Source organism: Carlito syrichta, unplaced genomic scaffold (genome assembly GCF_000164805.1).
Source record: "Carlito syrichta isolate Samal-C Ts95f unplaced genomic scaffold, Tarsius_syrichta-2.0.1 Scaffold307141, whole genome shotgun sequence".
In the NCBI taxonomy this organism is placed as follows: Eukaryota; Metazoa; Chordata; class Mammalia; order Primates; family Tarsiidae; genus Carlito; species Carlito syrichta.
Genome location: NW_007251237.1, coordinates 362,841 through 380,317, shown reverse-complemented (window position 1 = coordinate 380,317; position 17,477 = coordinate 362,841).

The following is a 17,477-nucleotide window of genomic DNA, read 5'->3' as shown; positions in this document are numbered from 1 at the left end:
GTCCTGGGTCCGGTGCTACAACTGTGGGTCCAGAAGCAGAGCTTGTCCCTCAGCACAGAACTGCAACTAGACCTTTAAAGCCTGATGGGACTAGGTGTAGTGGCTCCTGCCTGTAATCCTAGCCCTCTGGGAGGCCAAGGCAGGAGGGTCGCTTGAGCCCAGTAGCTCGAGACCAGCCCAGGCTACATCGGGAGAACTTGTCTCTACATGAAGAAAAAAATTAGCCAGGGGTGGTGGCACATGCCACAGCAGGAGGCTGAGGCAGAAGAATCATCTGAGCCCAGGAGATTGAGGCTGTGGTGAGTTGTGATCTTGCCTCAGCACTCCAGCCTGGGCAACAGAATGAAACTTCTACTCAAATAAATAAATAAAACAAAATATAATATAATAACATAAAATATAAAAAGACTGGTGGTTTGAGCCGTGCCTTCACCCCCCTCCATCCCTGTATGACATTGGACTTGGAAGTGGCTGCCTCATGGTCTAGATAGCCCGACAGCTTGGTGTCTGTGCAAACCCACGCAGTGTGAACAGACCCAGGCCGAGGGACGTGCTTGTGGGACCAGATCCGCTGTCAGCAGTCTGGACCTGCATAGCGGTGGAGCCTGGTGTCCCTCCCAAAGTTTGGGTAAAAGTCAATGATGAATGGCCAGCAGGAGGAAGTGCAGCCAAGGTCAAGAGGGAAGAGTGGGTGAGAAGAACTGAGACTGTGTTGTGCAGTAACATCTCGAGAGAGGCCTGGAGTCAGGGCTGGCACCGCCCCCTCAGTCTGGCTGTACTGGGGCCTGGAAGGGCAGAGCCAGGTGCTGCTGACACCACTCCTACCTTCAAAGCCTGACAAGGGTGACTGTCAGCCTGCACACCCACGTGGACTCTCTCCAGAAGACATCTTGGTCCTGTGAGTTAATGACAAACTGGACCAGTCGTTAGGCTAAATGGGGCTCTGGTGATGTCCAGTATCTTTTGACCACATCTGCCTTTTTTTTTTGAGATTGAGTCTCTATCACCCAGGCTAGTGTGCAGTGGTGCCATCATAGCTCACGGCAGTCTCAAACTCCTAGCCTTATATAATTCTCCCGCCTTAGCCTCCAATGGAATGGAGTGTACCATGTTTTCTTTATCCATTCACCCAATTATGGGTACATGTTCACATATCCAGTGTGACCAGTGCTGCATTGAACATGGGGTACAGGTATCTCTTGGACATACTGGTTTCCTTTCCTTTTTTGTGGTACGGTGGTTCTTTTTGTGACTTTCTGAGGAGCCCCGTGCTGTTTCCTACCATGGCTGTGCTCACCTGCACTCCCACCATCAGTGTGTAAGGGCTCCCTTTCCTCCACATCCTCGCCAACACGTGTTACCTTTTTGACAACAGCTGCTCTAACAGGTGTGAGCCATCCCTCCTGCAGCTGTAACTTGCATTTCCTGATGATGAGTGACATTGGGCGTTTTTCCGTAGACTTGGCGGCCATGTCAGCAGTTTCTAGCGACTTCTCGCTGCTGGCACTTTTTCCTTTTCTAGCTATTTTCACATCCTTTTTCAGTTCATACATATAGCATTAACAAATCATCGGCTGCTGTCGTTTTCCATCTGACAGCTGCGATGTGTCCCCCAGGGAATAGGAGTCTAGGCTCAACTGCAGGTCCGCATGAGGAGCAGGAAAATGAGTTCCTCTGTGACAGCATTTGCTTGACGCCATTTGGGGAGGAAGCCTGCCACCCCTGCTGCCCACAGCTTTGCATCAGGGTTGCGATTCAGGCCTGGTCGTTTGAAGGATCTCAAAGTCAGCCTCCCATAGTATGCCACCACCCCCACGGGAGCAGTTCCAGCTCCTCCTCCTCCCTGAGCTGGAGGATAGCAGCACAGTGTGACTCTGAGGGCTCAGTCGACGAGGAGGAGGTGAAAAGAGGGTCTGGCATGCAGAGGTGCGTTCTCAAGGGCCACCTGCACACTGTTGAATGTCCCAGAAGATCTGGAAGAGCCCTCTGAACCTGGAAACACATTCCTCAGAGAGAGTCTGTATTTTTAAAACTCTACCTCCTCCTTTCTCAACACTTCCTGCCCTCTGGGAGGTAGGTCAGGCCTGCACCCATCTCACACCTTGAAAGTCAACTGCCCATGACAGAGCCTGGAATGCCATCCACTGGCCCTCTGCACCTGGGTAGTCAGCATCAGTGCTGGCCCTGGCTCTAAACCATAGCATCTGGGAAACCTGAGAGAGGGTTCCGAGAAGAGCCTCTCTCCTGAGAAAGGGCCATGTGGGGAGAAGTTCTCCCTGTGTGTCTGCTGGACATTTGTCCACCTGCAATGTCCTGGTGTACCTTTTCTTCACCCTTGTTCTTAAACATGGGGCTTTCCCCTGGGGTCAGGTCCCCGTGGCCTGTGTCCACCCTTAGAACTTCAGCTGCTCCCACAGCTTCATTCGTTTGGCATTGGGAACTAAAGATTAGGTCTCTGTCATAGTTTCTGGCTCACAGATCCTAAATCCTTGACCTCTCCAGAGTGAGAAGAGTCTCTTGTGTGTGATAAGATGGCTGGGGGTCCTAGCAGGTTTCAGGGTGGGCACCAGAAAGACCAAGGCAGGATTTGAGGGTGGGAGTTTCAGTCACCCACTCCCAACTCGACCTTGGAGAGGGAAGAGGGGCTGAAGGTCGAGTTGATCACCAATGGCCAACGGGGTGATCAGTCATGCCTGGGTGATGAAACCTCTGTAGAAACCTAAGAGGACAGGATTTGGGTGAGCATTTCAACAGGTGAACACATGGAGGACCCTAGAGAGAGCAGGGAGCATCCTGACATCTCATCCTATAGGTCTCTTCATCTGTATCCTTCTGACATCCTCTAACATAGACCAGTATGTCTTCCTGAATTCTGTGACCCTCCATCAAAATAATCAAATCCATAGAGGAAGTCATGGGAACCCCAGTATGTAGCGTGTTGGTGAGAAGCCAGGCCATGACCTGGGGCTTGCAATCACATCAGAAGTGGGGTCAGTCTTATGGTACTGGGCCCTTGCCCTGTGGGGCCTGATGTCATCCCCAGGTAGACGGTGTTGGGATTTCAGAAGTGCAGTGTTGAGGAGAGAGCAGAGACTAGAGATGAGAGTGCTCTTGGTCCTTAATCCTGTCGCTCATTATCTGTCACTTCCCTGCACTTGTTTTTAGTCACTCAACAGACCTTCATTGAGCACTTACTTTGCACCATGTTCTGGGACAAGACAGACAAGGTCCCTACTCTCATGAAACTGACAGTATCGTAGGCTTCTCCCAGCACAGTGTCTTTCACTGCCTCCCCTGGATATCTCTGTTTAGTGTCCCTGCCATCCCTGACACAACACATCCAAAGTCAAACTCACTCTCTTTTCTCCAAAATGACTTCTGTGTTCCTGGTCATGAGCCCCAGGCTCAGAATCATGACATCATATTTGGTTTTCTGTTCCCCCTTGTTTCCCGCATAGCTCACTTCTATCAGGTCACAAAATCTACACATACTATGTGCCAGGGGCTGGGGCTGCAAAGATGCGTCATGTTCCCTGATACACAAATAATCACAATACAGTGTGGGATGGGCAGCAATAGAGGCAACATCAGTGTGTGAAAAGTGAGAGGAGAGTCTTTCTCTCAAGCAGCCAGGGAAGTCAAAATGAAGAGGGAGAAGACCAAGCTGAAAATTGAGCCTTGGCAGGTGCTAATGTTTAGAGGGTAGAACAGTGTTAAAGGGGAAAAAGGTCCAGGAGGTCTCTGACTCTATAAACTAGGAGGTGAGTTTGGTGAGCACAGTCTCTGTGGAGTGGTGGGATGGCCTGTGCGAGAGAAGGATGAATGGAGGATGGCATTCCCAGAATCTTCTCATGAATTGAGGACAGTAGAGGACTTCTTGGCCTCTCAGCATCTTTTCTTAATAGGAGAAGGCAGAGAACTGATTGGCTTCCCTGCATCTTCTCATGAATTGAGGGTGGCAGAGGATGGGTTGGCCTCCTGGCATCTTCTCATAAATGAAGGATGGCAGGGGACCAGTTGGCCTCCCTGCTTCTACTCATAACTGGGAGAAGGCAGAGGATGGGTTGGTTTCCCAGCATTTTCTCATGAATGGTGGATGGCCAAGGACTGGTTGGTATCCCTGCACCTACTCTTTAACGGAGGACAGTAGGGGACTGGGTTGCCTCCCAGCCTCTATTCATGAATCGAGGACAGCAGAAGACTGAGTGGCCTCCCAGCATCCTCTCATGAGTGGTGGACAGCAGAGGATGGGATGGCCTCCCAGCATCTATTCATCAATGGAGCATGGCAGAGGAGTGGGTGGCCTACCAGCATCTACTCATGAATAAGGACTGTAGAGGACTGGTTGGCCTCCTGGTGTCTACTTGTGAATGGAGGACAGCAGAGGATGGGGTGGCCTCCCAGCTACTCATGAATGGAGGACAGCAAAGGGCTGGTTTCCCTTTCAGCATCCACTCATGAATGGGAGATGGCGGAGGACTGGTTTCTCTTCCAGCACTTGTCCTTGTTTTTGGCAACATTGTCTTGTATTTATTTTGGGACGACTTTTTTCCCTCTTTCTTACCAGGCTTGAGTGGAGTTGGCCCTATTCCTGGATTCAGGGCCCAGCCAATCAAATCACCACAAATCCGTTGCCATAGAGATTTGTTCAGGGATGGGGTCATGATCATCCTGGCCAATGAGAAATTCACCACTGGAGTCTCAGGAAACAAGTGCTCTCTTCCACACCAATTCAAAGTTCAGGCTCTTCCCTTGTCAGAGATGATTATTGCACTTGTGCTTTCCCTGGTCTCCTGCCTGCCAACTCTTCATACTGACCAAAGCTTCCAAGCTCTTCTTCCCAACACTGCTTTTACATTCTTCAAAAATGGCTGCACACCCTCCACTAGTGTCCTTGCACCAGTGTCTCACCTGACCACCTGGAGCAAGTCCACCCTTCTTGGCCCCTTCCTGTCATGGCGACGACTTCTCTTTCCAGCTCCCGGGCTACCCACCCCTTTCATTCTAATACTTAAATCCTTTTCATCCTCCAGTACTGCAGCTCAAATGCCATCTTCCCAGACTCCCATTTGACAACAATTTTTGGAAATACGAATTACTGGTTAGTTTTATTACCTCTCATTTTGCATATCTAGGGTTTTTTTCCTCCCAAATTACCTTGGAGGAAATTTGAAAACAATGCCATGTCATAATTACTGGTGTACTGTGCAGCATTGATAATGGTTTTGCACGGTGACGCTCAACATTTTACAGAATGACTAACAGACATTTCTAGCTTGGCAGTGGGTGGCCCACTGATAAATTCCAGTTTCCTAGAATTCCAGTACCTAGCATATAGTAGGCACCTAATAAGTGTTTGTTGAATGAATAGATGAATGACTTTTACTTATTCTCATCAAGTGCCAAAAGATAGTCACCCAAGAGATTGTTTAGATGACTGACTAATTTCTGGATAAGTAAAAATAATTTTCTTGGAGGAGCCATGCTGAACCCAGGTGTCTGCATATTTTGTTCTTTTTTGTATCTAACTGTTCATTATCAAAACCATGGATGATACCAAAAGTCAAGAAGAAAAGAAAGGCCATTCAATTCCACAGTGACCACCATTGACAGCAGGAAGTTACATTTCTTTCTTTCTTTTTTTTTTTTGAGTTTGGGTCTCACTCTGTTGCCTAGGCTGGATCTCTTGACCTCCTGGGTTTAGGCGATCCTTCAGCCTCTGCCTCCTGAGTAGCTGGGAATACAGGTATCCACCTCCATGCCAGCTAATTTTTTGATTTTTTGTAGCGATAAGGTCTTGCTATGTTGTCCAGGCTGATCTTGAGCTCCTGGGCTCAAGATTCTCCTGCCTTGGCCTCCTAAACTGCTGGGATTACAAGCTTGAGCCACCACATTTGGCCTGCATGTTGGTTTTGGGTTTGCCCAGATGCCTAAAGAATTTTTTTTCCTTTTTATGGAAGTTCAGAAATTTTACCAGAATATACTTGGTCATTCAGGTTTAATATTCTCATGTGTATAGTGTGATCTTTCAGATCTGTTTTATTTAGGCAATTTTTCTTGAATTATAACATTTAGTATTTGATTCTCTTGTGCTGATTTTCTTATTCAGGAATTTCTGCTCTCCATATGCTGGGTCTCCTTTGCCTATATTCATTCCGCAGTCATATTGCTTCTCAAATCTTTATCTCTTTCTTAATTTCTTTTTGACTTTAAAATATCTTCCTTATTTCACCTTCTGTTTCTCTTAAGGCATTGTTGATTGTTTTTATCCACTGGTGTCTTATAGTTTAACCTCCATTTATTTTATTATTATATTTTTCTTGAGTTCCATTGCTTCACTTCCAAGTTTTTCTAATTCTCACTTACGTTGTTCTGTCATATAACATATCATTTTCTTAGTGTCTTTTGGCTCATTTTGAAATAGTACATTATAGTTTTTAAAGCAAATCTGTCTGGCCTACTTTTATGACCTGTATGGATTTTATTTTGTTCCTTATTCTCACTTTTCTTGCAATAACTTTGTATGAGGTTTGACCACAATACTTTTCTGTCATTCATTTTATATGAATTTAGTTTTCTTGAACTTTCAGAAGGAGGCTTTGTTCAGGATAAATTTTCCAACTTAACAAAGCCACCTATTCTGTTGTGTGTCATATAGTGAAAAAAATATATAGCAGCTTGTTTTGTAAGGCTTTCTTTCTACATTCTTTCCTTCATCTCTGCAACGCCTATTCTGTTCGGTTTCAACTCTATTCCTAGTAGTGTCCTCAGGGAAGGGCCCTGTCCTGAAAGGACCCTCTATCTGGTGAGTTTTGAGAGTTCACAGGAGCTAGACACCTCCAGAATGTTCAGGCCTTGCTGAAGACTCCCCATGTGCACTCACAGCTAACAGAATAGGCAACACAGTTCAGCCACTGTTCCTGAATTAGCCCATGGAGCCTTCCAGTGAACACCTGCTGGATATTTTAGTGGTCTCCTGTTCTCAGGTTTGTGAGATGCCCCATGACTCTCCTCTGCTTTCTCCTGCCCCGATGCTGATGCCATGCAGGTCTTGTGATAATCATGGATTTAGCCTCACTTGCTCCTATTTTCAGAGTCCACAGGATACCTTCTCACCTGGTTTTCCTGGAAATACCTACAGATTTCATGCTTGCTGTTCACTTGTTCTGGCTATTTTTATGTGAGTGTTAGGAAAGTTCCTAGCACTATCCCGCCACCACCACTCCATCTTCCCAGATTCACGCGTCCACACGAAGGCCATGTTTCAGGGGCGGGACCACTCAGGGATGCTCTTGTTGTGGTGAAGGGGGAATACAGCGGAACACATTTGAAGCCCGGGATGCTTCAGCTCTGCATGCAGCTCAACGGCTAGCATCCCACTGGCCAGAAATAGCCACAAAGTCAACCACAACATCAGCATGAAAGAAACCCACTTTTCTTCTAGTGGGAAGAACTGCAAAATCATGTCAAGGAAGCGACAAGGAATTGGGAACAAGCATTCCAAATTCCTTGCCAGCCACCTGCAACTGACCCAAAGGCATTTTGTAAACCTTCCTAAATTACTTTCCAGAATGGTTTGTTAATTCTACTTCCATCCACAGATGACAGTGGCCCTCTCACCGACATGCTCATCCTTACCGGGCATTTAAAAATTGCTGTTAATTTAATGAGGAAAAGCTATTAAGTGTTTCCTAATGTTTAGATTGCATTTATACTTTTGCAAGGTCTATGTTTTCATTAGTTTATTAGTCATCCGTCTTCCTGACTGACTTCTTCGCGTGTCTTTTACTTACTTCTTGGAAGCACTTGGTGTTTCTCTTATTGATTTATAAGACCTCATTACACAGTAAAGACTTCAGTCTTCATCTTTCATATTTCCTGCACCTGTTTGCTCCAATTTGTCATTTTCCTTTCTGTCATTTGTCTAATTCTGCACAACCAGTTGCCTTAAAACTTTGTGCTCTCATTCACTACAGTTTTCCAGTCAGGGAACCTATGGGATCATCCATGGCTGGGCCAGGCATGGCTGCTGCAGACTGGGCTCATTCATGAATGCGTGTCAGCTGGTGACCTGGCTGGGGCAGGGACCTAAAAAGGCCTATCTCCCATGCTGGCTGTCAACTGGTGTAAAGGGGATTCATGGGCCATATTACTAGCATACATTTTGATTGTATTTATATTGCTTTTTTGTATACATTTAAATAATAATGATAATAATTTTTTGACAGAGTCTTGCTCTGTTGTCCAGGTTGGAGTGCAGTGATGCAAATACAACTTACTACAACTTCCACCTTGGGGGCTCAAGTGTTCCTTCTACTTCAGCCTCCTGAGTTGCTGGGACTACAGGTGTAACCCACTACATCTGGCCAATTTTTAAATTTTTTATAGAGACAGGGTCTCACTATGTTGCTGAGGCTGATCTTGAAGTCTTGGGCTGAAGTAATCCTCCCACCTTGGCCTCCCCAAGTTCTGGACTTTCAGGCCACCATGCCCGGACTAAAATTTTTACATATTCAAATTTATCACTTTTTCCCATGTGATTTCTTTATTGTGTTTATACTTGCAAAGTTCTTTCCCTGATAAACATATACCTAAATGTTCTTCTCCATTTTCATTCTTTCACCTCTTACCACTATTTCTTTTATCTATCGGAAATTGATAGATAGGAAGTGTTGGGAGAAGAAGTGGTAGTTTTCCTCCACCCACTGCTAGGTTCATGGCTCAGACCCCATCACAAAAGAAAGATTATAAGAGAAAGTGTGGCAAAACATTTAATATCAATTGTATGTGATATAGGTGCCTTCAGAAAGAAACATCTGAGAAATGGGGAATTCTGTATTTTGAAGGACAGTCATGCAGAAGTGTGATTGGAGGTCAAAGGGTATTGTCTAATGGTAACACACTGGGGGAACCTGGCAAGCCTGTCTGTGCAGATGCTGTTTGACATCCTGTATGACATTTCTCCTTGCTGGGTATAGGCAGGACATCGGCCACATGGTCTTCACAGAGAAGGGAGGGAGATGATCAGAGCGTGACCTTCCTGGGTTTTCTGGCCTGCTTGGTGAAGTGGGATGGGGCATTCTAGTTTCTCTGGCCAATTTCAGGAGAAAGGGCATTGGGGAAGAGTAGGAGAGACCTTCCTGCTTCTGTGGTTCTTCAATTTCCCTCAGCTTTAAAACACTCAGTTGCCAAGGTGCCATATATTGGGGTGTTCTGAGCCTATTGAAAGTGAGAATTTAAATGCGAACTTCCCACAGCAGCTGGCCAATGATCCAAGCATGATTCATGGACTATTCCTGCCTTCTGCCATACATTGGTAGCATCCTTTTCATCATGGTGTGGATTATGACATAATCCTGGAGTCTGTTTCTGAACTCTTGCCCTTGTTCCATCAATGTGTCTACCTGTGGGTCCTTGCACTACCCAACTCTATGGTCAAAGGACAGCAGGAGCTCCGGGTTGAGGCAAGATGGCCCCCATTGTGTCTGCAGTGGAAGTTCATATTCTTTTTTTAATTCTCTTTTTTTTATTATAAAGATGTGGGGTACAACTCAGGGTTAGGTATACAAACGTTGGTTATGCAGGTACCCTTGTGGATGAGGTGTGCCCCTCCCTTGCCTAGCAGTTTCTCTCAACTGCCAATCCCAACCCCCTTCCTCTGACAGTTTTCCACTACTAACAATCCCTTTCTTATAGTATTATAATAATTGTTCAAGGTCTGCTTATGAGTGAAAACATATGATACTCTGTTCTTTGTTTCTGTGATAGAGCACTGAGTATGATCGACTCTAAATCCAGCCAAGTTGCTGTGAAGTTCATATACTCCTTCTTTATGGATGCATAATATTCCATTGTGTATATGTACCACATTTTTTTTTTTTATCCAGTTCAGTTCTGATGGGCAACATGGTTGGTTCCATGTTTCTGCTATTGTGAATAGAGTTGCAACAAACATACGTGTGCAGGTATCTTTTCTGTAGAATAGTTTGGGTTCCTTCGGGTATATTCCCAATAGGGGAATTGCTGGGTCATATGGAAGGTCAACTTCTAGTTCTTTCAGAAACTGCTACACTGTATTCCAAAGAGATTGCACTAGTTTGCATTCCTACCAGCAGTGTACAAGCATTTCTTTTTCTCCGCATCCTTGCCAGCATCTGTTGTTGTTTGTTTTATTAATGATGGTCATTCTTACTGGGGTTAGGCAGTATCTCAATGTGGCTTTGATTTGCATTTCTCTGATGACGAGTGAGGCTGAGCACTCTTTCACATGTCTGTTGGCTGCCCATATCTCGTCTTTTTGAGAAGTGTCTATTCATGTCTTTTGCCCACTTTTTAGTGGAGCTGTTTGTTTTTTTCTTTTGGTGCATTTTAGTTTCTTGTAGATCCTAGATGTTAGGGCTTTGTCAGATATACAGTTGGCGAATATTTTTTCCCATTCTGTGAGCTGTCTCCCTGCTTTTTTGATGGTTTCTTTTTGCTTTGCAGAAGCTGGTTAGTTTGATGAGGTCCCACTTGTCTATCTTATTTCTTAGGGTTTGGGCATTTAGGGTTCTGAATAGGAATTGGTTGCCAGTTCCAATTTCCATAAGGTTATCTCCTGCGTTTTCTAAGATTCTTATAGTTTGAGGTTTTATGTTTAGCTCTTTCATCCATTTAGGGTTGCTTTTTGTGTCTGGTGATAGGTAGGAGTCCTGTTTCAAGGGAAGTTTATATTCTACAGACTCTCTGAAGCCCAGATTTCGGGCTGAACTCTGGAGGAAGACACAGCGGGGCTGAAGGTGTGGGGGAAGGGATGATCAAGACAGATCTCAGAGGGCAGAAGTCTGAGCAGATGGAGAGCATTGAAGATAATGAATATTCTAGGGCTGGGTGCAGGGCTCACATTTATAATCCCAGCATTCTGGGATGCCAAGGTAGGAGGATCATTTGAAGCCAGACTGGGCAACATAACAAGACCCCTATCTCTACAAAAATAAGTAAATAAACAAATAGCCAGGTGTGGTGGTGTGTAACTGTACTTCCAGCTACTTGGGAGGCTGAGGTGGGAGGATCACTCGGGAGATTGAGGCTGTAGTGAGCTATGCTCATGCTACCTCAGTCCAGCCTGGGTGATAGATTGAGACTCTGTCTCTTGAAAAAAAGAAGAACCTAATCATTGTTAGGGCTAGAAGAAAGAACTGCAATTATAGGAATTACAAGAATCACTTGATCTGCCATCTCTTGATTATCTGAGGAACCTGAGATGCTCCTGCAAGACTGAGGTCCCAGAGAGCAATGTGACCATCCCACAGACCCAGGCTCTCACTGCCTGGCATGAGGGACAGGCCGTCATCTTTCACCTGTGCAGAATGTATCCTATTGATGGATTTTCCTTTTAGTATCAAGTTTGTTCAAGATTGCCAATTCTCTGAGCAGATACATGTGACAGGCTTTTTTCCCCCAGTACTGTCTACCCCTGATGCCCTGTGGTGCCCCCTCCCCACGGGGCAGCAGACTCTGTCAACTACATGCATCCCTGTCAGATGCTATAACTCTTCATTTTAGTCACCAAAGCAGCTTCCCTCCAGTTATGAAAACTCAGCTCTTTTCCATTTTAACTTGCAGGCTCAAGTTGGATTCAAAAGGTTTCCTTCTTGCCTCTATGCAGAGAGGTGAGGGGCATCAGAGGACTTGGGCGGGGAGGCGGGAGAACACGGCCTGACTTCCCCACCCACTCCCCACCCATGTCACTCCTCAGGCTGTGGGGACAGAGGAGGGAGAGAGAACATTGGCTGCACCCCTCTGTGATTACCTGTGTCAGGACTGTTGGCCTTGTGGCAACCCCGGTGACCCAACACACCCTGGCTTTCAGGTCAAGCAACTCCCAGGGGGCCTGGGGAGGGCCCCAGCTGATGCTTCACACCAACACACACCACTCTTGGTCCAGCCATGGCCACCTTGGCCAGTCTGCAGCCCAGCCCTGGACCTGTGAGCAGAAGGTCCCTTCTCTGTGCCTACCAGTAGCCAGAGTCTGAGAGAAGAATTCCATTCCCCCTTCCCCTCGTTCTGTCATATCTCCACTTATAAACTTCCCTCCACCCCAGGGCCCATGTCCTCTAGACCCAGAGCTGGTGATGGCCCGATTTCCACATTGATTGGGCTTTGGGTACCCCTGGTATCTCTAACACAGAGGTCAGGAGATGCTCACTTCAACCGCTGAATCTGAAGCACATGCCTGACTGGGAAACTTGGAGGTTCGACACCGACAAGGAGTGCCTCTTCAAAGACCAACTGCCGATCACCACTATGTTTGGATTACAGCATGACTGGATCTGTGACCAGGAACTTCTCATGGGTATAGATGCCCGGGCTTCTGGGAAGACAGGAACCAGGCTTTGGTGCCACTGTGGTCAGTCTGACGCCAGAGTGATCCCATCCTGTCTGGGAAGCCTCGGACACTTTCTTGGTCCCTCATGGCTCTGTTTCCTCAACTGTGGAATATGGCTAACAGTAATGGCACGTCTCATAGCGTGCTAGGCTGCTTAGATGCAGCTGAAGGAACAGTGCCCAGTGCCCAGAGTCCTCCTTCATGGTAGATACAGTCATCCTAGGCAGGAGTGTGCCAGGCCGCCGTGGACTCAGACTTGTCCCAGTGTCTTCCCTTGCAATGTGGATGCGTGTGGTATTGGAGTGAATTCCCAAGCAAGGGAACCAGTGTGACAAGCTTTCCTGCCATCCCTGCAGTGATGGTTCCACTCAGGCAGTGGCACAGTGGATGTGGCTTTGACAGGTCAGTGTGTGTAATCATATTCATTTGCAAAATAATGATAATACTCTGCTTATTGTTGCTGTTTCCCAGCTGCAGGGACTACACACTCACAGACCCGGAACAGTATCTGCCATTCTCAGCCTGGAGCCTCTTGCCTCAGGCCAGACCTCAGGCTGTGGGAGCAGCTTGTGTTGGATGGCGGGAGGTTCTGGGACCACTGACCTTTTCACATGTGATCCCGGGTGGCTCCTTGCCATGCCACTAAGCATCCCTCTTGGCACCCCCCAGGGGTCTCAGCCCCTTGGATCTCTAGGTAACGGCCCAGTGAGAGGCACTTGGACGGAGGCCGTGCTGATGCAGTGACCTGAAGGTTCAAGTCTCCTGGAACGCTCCATTCCTGGATACACCCTGCCCCCTAGTGTCCACTATACGCAGCGCCTGTGAGGAGGAAGGCTTTGTTGTTTCCTAGGGGACAGGTGCATTGAGGCTTCACCCCACACCTACCGTCTGCTACAGGGTTCCCCTGCTGGAGGGCACAAAGATCTGCCTCAGCAGGATAAGTGAACCCACCCACCAGTCTCATCCTGCATCAGGAAGTAGGACTGGCATGCTGGGGTGGTGCCTGGCTGTGTCCTCTGTCCTGCTGCCCAGGGAGGGGCTGTTAATCCTGGGGTGAGTGGCTGGGTCCAGGGTGGATGACTGGGTCCAGGCAGGTGGCTGGCCCCGGGGTTGGTGACCAGGTTGGGGTGGGTGGCCAGGCCTGGGTGTCCTGTGTGGAGGGAGGGTTGCAGACCTGCTTGGGCTCCAGTGATGAGGACAGTGGGTGTGGGGAGAGGTCTCTGGAAACCTGGACCAGAAAGTCACCTTTCTTAGCCTTGAGCTTCCTCTGTGCCCTGCCTATGGTGGCTATTCTCTCGTGGAGAGGCACCGAGAGCCACAGCGGGACCCAAGAGCCCTGCTTCCCAGGCGAAGGGGAGCTGGTCCAGATGCAGATGCCTAGGCTCTGCCCCGAGGCTGAGTCAGAACCTGTTTGGTGGGTGGGGAGGGGGAAGGAGGACAGAATAATGCTCCCCCAAAGGCATCTGGATTATGTCCCCATATGCACAGGTGACCTTGCATGGGAAAAGGAACTTGCGGACTGAGTGGGCCCCACAGCTCAAAGGTGACCCTAAGGGCAAGGTGGGCAGGAGAGGCAGAGGGGGAGGCAAGGTGGAGGTGGGGTGGGGCCACTAGGATCCCAGAGTCCTGGAGAAGTGGGGAAATTGAGGCCCAGATCCAGAAGGTGCTCAGGCCTGCACACCTTGCTGGCCTGAAGCCCTCCAGAGGACTGCTGACTGCTGAGGCTGCAGACAGTAGATCTGCATTGCTTTAAGCTGCTGGGTTTATGATGATTTGTTCCAGCAGCAGCCCTGGGCACTAACACTGCTGGGGGTGGGGGTGGCAGGGGAGCAGGGAGAGTCATTGGCCAGTGTTTTGACAGACTCCTGGGGGGCTGCTTTGCCCCCAGGCGCTGAGGGCCAAGGGGCCATGGAGGAGACGGGCCCTGGAAGGTCATTGTTTAACTAAGAACTGGCACCAGGAGCCGTATGACTCTGGGAAAGTCACTTCATATGTTGGGCCTTAGTTTCCCTATCTGTACGCAGAGGCAGTTGGGTGTGGGTTGAGGGAGAGACCTCTGGTTGTAATATTCTGATAGTCCAAGAGAAAACAGTGGAGCTCTTTGAAGACGGTGAAGCTGGCCTATTATAGATCTCACGACTCGAATCTGCCAGAAGAAGGAGACATCTCGACTCTTCTAACAGTCAATTTTCAGACGCAGTTGTGGGCCAGACTTGGTCTGGGACCTGTACACCCAGGAATCCTTGTCTATGGCTGTCTCAATGCAGTCTGTCACCCCCTGCTCTGAGGAGATGATTGCTGACCAGGAGTTGGGTCACTAGACCAGTGGGGGGATTGCGGTGGGCTCCATCCTCAGCTCATGGTGGGGGCAACTCCCTGCCTCTGCCTGAAAGGAGAAATGTTACAATAGTATGAGGGGTGGATGGGAGGGGAAGGGGCTGTCATTGCTGGGCAACTGCACATCACTCATTGTGTGAATAACAGCCTCCAGTCTCCACACCGGTGCGGCTGGAGGCCACCCTCCTCCTGCCCAGCTCTCACAGCTGGCCTGTGGGCTCAGGTTCCTGACACTGAGACTCAGACATAGGCTGCATCCCAAACTCTGCTGCCAGAGGGCAAAACGAGTCAGCAGAGATCCTATGTTTCCATCCTGGTGGGGGAGGCCGGACCTCTACTCCAGGATGGCCTTCGCTGCCCAGGGTGCTGAATGAGTCATCACTCCAGAGGTTGTGTGGACTGGAGGACTCCTTCCCACCCCCAGGCTGCCTCCTGCACATGTCTGCACACGTCGAGCAAACACGCAGTCCAGCTGGCTGCCATGCACTCTGCAAACACCCCACCCTGAATGCGGCCAACTGCCCAATTAGTTCCCTGGGGACTTGTCATAAAGAATGGGGATGCAGTGTGATTGGAGTGCAGACATAGCATGTATTTTACAGAGAATGCACACCCAGTGGATGCTGCGGTCTGGGGCCAGCTATCCTGAGAGAGGCCGGGGAGGCTGTGTGGTCTGTGGCTCTCTGGAACATATGGGCTTGGTACAGCTGGTGCTAGAGGTGTTCACCTCTGCTTCCTTCCATGACATTGAGGCCCCTGGGAGGGCAGAGGATTTGCTCTGTGGGAATGAGCATCAGTTTTGGGATGGGGCACTGGCATTGCCCAAGGGCTGCATCGGCCCCTGGATGTTATTTCCTAGACATCATCACAGGCACTGGCTGAAGAGACAGATGTCACCCAGAGTGTGGAGTGTCCCACCCCATCTGCCTTCCATGGTTCTAAGACCAGTGCCAGCCTGTTCTGGACAGACATATAAAGTTGGGAAAGAGATAAAGGATCTCCCTGGAAACCCCTGGAGAATTGGTGACACTCACCAGGTCCAGAGATTATACCACACCTGGGAGTAAAGGATTCGGGACCTGTCTCTGGGCCTGTCTTGGGTCTTCCCCTCTTTCTGCTCCAGCGACTGGCCTCTGTACTATTCCTCAGAAGTACTCCCATCAGGCCTTGTGCCTGCTGTCCCCTGGACATACTGCTCCTGACACTGGGATGACACACGGCCTTCCCTTCCCTGACTACGCTCTGTCTAGAATCATGGACCCCACCCCATCTCTCTCTACATGCCATTTCACATTTTCTCAAGTACCTGGTTTGTCTCCCTCCTTTCTTTCCTTCCGTCTGCCTGTCCATCCTGGATGTTACTTGTTGATTACCTGTTTCCTTCCCGAGGAAAAAATTCCTAGAGACAGGACAGTGTCCGCAGATTAACCACTGCATCCTTGGCTCCTACCACTGGGCAGGCTGGGCCCAGCCCTCACTGAGTGGTTGCTGAGTTGATGGGATCCCTGTGGCCCCCTCTGTACCAGGAGTGTCTCCCCTGACACTCAGAGCATCTCTCCACAGGATGTCCCAAGCCTCTGGGATTGCCCTACATATGCCCATGCTCATTTAGGTATGCATATGACTCCCACCTGAGCCTTTATTTATTTATCAAAATTTTTTTAGAGTCAGAGTCTTACTCTGTCCCCCAGATTGGAGTGCAGTAGCAGGCTCATGGCCACCACAACCTTGACCTGCTGGGCTCAGGCGATGCTTCACCTCAGCCTTCCAAGTAGCTGGAATTATAGGTGTGCGTCATCACAACTGGCTAATTTTTAAAAAATTTACTGTAGGAACAAGGTCTCTCCACGTTGCCCAGTCTGGCCTCAAACTCCGGGACTCAGGAAATCCTCTCGCCTTTGCCTTCGAAAGTGCTGGGATGACAGATGTGAGCCACTGCACTCAGCCGCCTGAGCCTTTAGAGACAGTAAGAGAAGAGTACCTATGCTTCTTTGATACTTTGCTTTCTTCACTTTGTGTGTTGAGAATCATTTCATGTCAGCTTAAATGAAATTCCCTTAGTCTTTTCTACAGTCATGTTCCAATGTCTGCACATGCGGTTACCCCTTCATGGATACCCTAGATGGACACAGAGGCCTCTCCCATCTTGTTATGACAGAACTGTTGTAGGTGTCCTGCACCTGGGGCACATCCTGCATGTGTGGCCTTGTCTGTGGGACAGAAGCTGTGAGGCCATGTTGCTAGGCAAGGGTGGATGCTTTTGTCATCTGGGTGGAAAGTCCTAAATGCTCTCTGCAGAAATAGCATGTGCACACCTGCCAGTGGCTCATGGGGACCTGCTTCCCCATCCTCACCAAACTGTCTTTCCTCTTCACCAAGCTGAGAGTTGAAAGTGACATTGTGGTGTCATTTTATTTCACAATTCCTTATTGCGAAGGAGGTTTAATATATTTTCCTGTGTTAGCTACGAGGTATTTGTATTTCCTTTCTTGTGAACTGCCCATTTTTCTATCTTTTAAAAAAATCTCTATCGAGGAACTCTGGTACATTAGGAAAATTGATTTTTGACTGTGATTTGAGTGACAAATATTTTCCCTGTGTGTCATTTGTCTTTGGATAAATCTCATTCTTTATTTTCTGCCTGGCAGCTTTTTTTAGTTTAATTTATTCATCTGTGTGTGTATGTGTGTGGTGCTGTCACTTTTTAATTTGCTTCTTAAATACTTTATCATATGTCATCATCGCTGAGCCGTATTTTTGAAAAGTGCATCTT